Raw genomic sequence first — 5,000 nt, forward strand, 5'->3', positions numbered from 1 at the left:
TCATTGAAGAACTGGTTTATAATCTGACTGTTTAAAAAAAACAAAAAAAACAATTAGTTCAGTGACAGTCTGTGTGCTGTCACTCTGTACAGCGTGTACGGAGCGCACGAGCAATTGTTTTTTTTTTTGCGTGCGTGCGATAAGGAATATATGCAAATTCATAACCCACACTACCTTGTATGCTTGTATCTACCTGTAAACATCTGCCCCAGTGGGTATACCGGGGGTTTTTCAATAGAAATAGCATCCCCACCTTCTGGAAATTCTGTGCTAAAAGATTCCTTTTTTTTATCACTCTCTTTGTTTCTGCCTTTTTTTTTTCTTTTCTTCACTGTTCCCCATTCCCCTTTCTTTTTTCAAGCAAGCCTTGACACTTTTTTTCTTCTTCTCTTTTCTGCAGTCTATGATGTACCATCTGTGCTGTTTTGCTCTGGCGATTAGATAGTGAGATATAAACACTGGGATGGGCACTATCTGCCCATTCTGCAGTGTTATTTGCCTATATGGCGTTTTCATGTGTACTTTTTGTTTGGCTTTGAAGTATTGGTTTTTTTTCCTTTTCTTTAGAGATTTTGTAATCTGGGAGGATGAATTGAGCGGTATGGCTGGCGTCCTCAGCATGGCGTTGTCTTATTTGCCATAAGGAGCTAAATGGTTGGGATACTGTGATACATGAACTGTGTTTTGTAGGTTTGTCTTGGAGTGTTTCTTTGTGTGTGTGTGTGTGTGTGTGTGTGTGTGTGTGTGTGTGTGTGTGTGTGTGTGTGTGTGTGTGTGTGTGTGTGTGTGTGTGTGTGTGTGTGTGTGTGTGTGTGTGTGTGTGTGTGTGTGTAGATATGACAGTTTTGCGTTGACGCGGTTGAGCATTTGTATGGTTTGACAGTCCTGGTATAGCCCCGTGCTGTCGGCTGGACTATAAGCAACAAGAACCAAGAACCCGTAAACGCTTTATGTAAATGAGAAGACTCTACAGTAACCCTTCGTCTCACACCTCTCCCCATTCCGACAACCATACTCCTTCTCCCCCTCCACCTCCTAAGGGCATTGGCCTGAACCACTGGCAGATCTGTAAGTTCTGCTGGAATTTCTCTCCAAACGTTCAAACCTCATGAGTCCTAAGTGATCGCCGTTGTGAAAGAAATCGAAGCTGAATCAGGTTCGTCGTTAAACAAAGTGAAACAGAATTCTTATCTCCTCTCCTCTCTTCTCTTCGCCTCTCCGTTCAGACGTACCGGAGTTCCAGTTATCTAGAGAATCCACCATCACTCTCAGACGACACTTTACACGAGAACCCCAACCCCCCACCCCCCAACCTCCCTCGCCACTCCTTCCGCCTGTCTCCACACCCCCCCACCCCCTCACCTCCACCCCCCTCCCCCTCCACCTGTTCCTCCTTTCCTTTCCCTGTGGACTCCACGTAGAAGTGAGAAGTGGGAACACAGCGCGTGAAACGCTGGAAGAGTCATCATGGGGGTAGGTTGATCGTGACAGAGTGTCTTTCGGACCCCCCCACCCCCACCCCCCCAATTCCCTCCCTTTACCCTACCTACCTTTCACCCCCAAAACCACTTTCGCTTTTCAGATTTGTTGGAATTCATTTACCATTCCTAACGCGGGTCTATGGCCGTTTAATTTGTTAATAGTTCCTTTCTGTTGGCCAAGAGCCAGAAAGAGATGGGGGAGGGGGGGGGGGCGCGGGGGGGGGGGGTCTTAAGGAGGGGTGGGGGAGGGATTCTGTCTGAGGACTGTCGGCATGGTCGCTTGTCTTGCTTTGACTATAACCTCGTCCCTTTGCAAAGTAAGAGCTATATGACCAATGGTTTCTCCATTGCAGTGGGAAGTCATTTACAGCTTAATCCTTTGTGAAGGACTATGACTCTCAAACTAGGAGGCAAGATTGCACTGGCTCTTAGTGCTGCAGCCTTGGGGGCTAGTTGGCCTTTGGGAACCATCCCAACGCCGACTGTTCTAACACCCTCTTGGCCGAGAGAGTGGGAATGTAACTTGGGCAAGACACTCTGCACTATAATCAAATTCTAGCCCAGATCGTTGCGACAGCAGTTACCTCCTCTGCTGTTCTAGTGGTCATAGTCGGACACAACTGACTATTATGTATTTTCTGTGTTCATGGAGTGGTGGACATGGGTTGACCTGACCTTGGTGAGGTGACATGCTTTGCGTAATATCGTCATGGCATAAGGGGCGGTGGGGGGATTGCATGTGTGTGTGTGTGTGTGTGTGTGTGCGGGTGTCTGTGTGTGTGTGTGTGTGTGTGTGTGTGTGTGTGTGTGTGTGTGTGTGTGTTATGTTCATTGTAAAGGGCTTTGAGCTCCCTTTCAGGGAGAAAAGCGCTCAACAAGTATCCATTTTCATTATCATTTTTAATTGTGTAGGACAAGGATCGGCGTTTCGGCCTTTCGGTTTCAAACTACTTTTCGTTCGTTGGTGGTTGTTGCTGTTAGTTGCTCCTTGGTGATCAAATCGAATCATATTATGTTGATTATTGTTCAAACCGACCGCATTAGGGCCGGGTTTTTTGTTTTGATTTTTTGTTGTAGTTTTTCGTTTGGTTTTGTTTAGTTTTTGTTTTTTTTATTATTGTTGTTGTTGTTTTGTTGAACACACGTCAGACGTTGAACCAACTGAAGAGAACCCAAACTTAGGATAAAAAGTCTATTAGTCAGCTTAAAAAGAGACCAGTTACTTGGTGCTCGTGTATCTTTGCTGACTTCGCATATCATTCTGTCTGGTTGTTGTTGTTTTTTTCTCACTCTCTCTGAAATAGCGCAGATGTGGAACGTTCTTTTTTTTTTCTTTCTTTTTCTTTTTCTTTTTTTTTCTTTTTTTTTTCATTTCTATTCTACCTTTGGTACAGTACTGAAAACTTTTGATTAAAACGAAAATAAAGTTACATGATGCAGCCCCTGGTGGCCAGAGAGAGAGAGAGAGAGAGGTTTTACCAGTCAACTACCCCACACTTTTTCCGATCAATGTTAAGAGACACAGAGAGAGAGAGAGAGAGAGAGAGAGAGAGTCCACGGACGACCCTGCTCTCTCTTCCGCTTCCCTCACCTTCCCCCCTACCCCTCACCCACACTTCGCTAAGGAAGTTTGAAACGTGACATCAGTACCGGAGTGATCTGAGGCTAACGTTATCATCTGCAGATCTCTCCTCCTCCTCCTCCTCCTCCTACTCCTCGCTTCCAGACGAGTGTTGGAAATAATTGACCATCCCTGGCAGTGCAGTGGGTCGATGGCCGATTAATTCCTTAATTGATCCCACATCCCCGCTGGCCCCCGTGAGGTGATGCCAAGGGAACCCCCAAGGCGGTGCGGGTCGAAGCGAGGCGAGGAGTGATTATTGGCAAGGTCGCGGTGTTTTCACTGACTTCAGACACATCCCTTTACTTGGTTTAGCCTTCGTCGGCAGTAGTGACACGGGTGTTCCCGGGCTAAGAGTACTGGCTTAGAAGTAGTAACGCGTCCGCCTGGGAAGCGAGAGAATCTGAGCGCACTGGTTCGAATCCTGGCACAGTCGTGGGTATCCCTCCCCCACCCCACACCCCTTCCCCACCCCACCCCCTCCACTAGACCTTGAGTGGTGGTCTGGACGCTAGTCATTGGGTTGAGACGAGGAGGCATTTGCTGTTCTGACTATCCGGGCCAGAATTTGATAATAGTGGAGAGTGTCTTACCCAAGTTGCATCCCCACTCTCTCGACCAAGAGGGTTTTTAGGACAGTCAGCGCTGGGATGGTTCCCAAGGGCCAACCAGCCCCAAAGGCTGCAGCACAAAGAGCCAGTACAATTTCGCCTCCTTTGTTTTCAGTACTAACTTGTGTTCCCTGATACTACCCATTGTGTTGTTGTTGTTTTCTGGATTGTGTACGCTTGTCTCTGTGTCTGTCTGTCTATCTGTCAGTCTGTTTGTCAGATCTCTTGAGTCTTGTGCAAGGGTCAGTGTTTGTGGACATATCCACTTATATCAGGATCAAATGGCCAACATTTAAAAAAAATATAAAATAAGATAAAAAAATAAAAAAACAAATAAAAAAACACGTGAAACTCTACCAGAAGTCAAATGTGAACAAACACAGTGGAAAGAACGCTCACTTCCGATTTCTCCTATCTTCCTCTCTCCCCAAACATCCACGTTTCATGTCCTCGTTTTTTGGTTTTTTTTGTGTGTGTGTTTTTCTTTTTCTTTCTTTCTTTCTTTTTCTCTTTACTATAGTGCTGCATGTAAGCATGTACTTCATCGACTCAGAGAGAGACTGTAAAAAGGTTTGGGTTAGTGTCGGGATAAGGATTTGTGATTAGCACACACTCACTGGGTCACACTCACACACACACACACACACACACACACACACACACACACACACACACACAGAGGGGGGGGGGGGGCACACGTACACGCACACCACACAAATATAGATTATCTATTCGTTTCTTTGTTTATCCATATGTCTATTTATTAATTCATCGTATATGTATATGTTTCTTTATTTATCAGTCTGTTGTATTTGTCTATGTTTTTCTGTTGTTGTTTTTAGGGGGGTGGGTGGGGGGGGGGGTTGGGGGGGTTGTTGTTGTTGTTGCTGTTGTTTCATTACTTACGGTGGCTAGCTGTCAATAGAAAACAAAAACAAAAGGTGCATTATTCGTTCAATATATTGTTCCCTGACAAACCTGCATCTTGAAATGCTTCTTTACTCTTACGCTGCAATAGATATTCATAATCCAAGCAACTTTGTTTACGAGCACAACACACTACTGGAGAAGAAGGGAGAAAAAATGGACCATGCGATGTTATTCATCGGTTATTGAATGATGAAGGAGGAAGGTGGCAGAATGGTTAAGACGCTCAGCTGCCAATACACAGAGTCCGTGAGGGTGTGGGTTCGAATCCCGCTCTCGCCCTTTCTTCTAAGTTTGACTGGAAAATCAAACTTGAATGATGGGGTTGTAATATTATGAAGAACATGAAAACAGGGCGGC

The 5,000-nt window shown here is 45.5% G+C and overlaps 1 pseudogene; it reads left to right on the plus strand.

The window, feature by feature from the left end:
* LOC143282219 (uncharacterized) overlaps nucleotides 1-5,000 on the plus strand; it is a 95,507-nt pseudogene that overhangs the window by 16,842 nt on the left and 73,665 nt on the right.

Source organism: Babylonia areolata, chromosome 5 (assembly GCF_041734735.1).
Source record: "Babylonia areolata isolate BAREFJ2019XMU chromosome 5, ASM4173473v1, whole genome shotgun sequence".
NCBI lineage: Eukaryota > Metazoa > Mollusca > Gastropoda > Neogastropoda > Buccinidae > Babylonia > Babylonia areolata.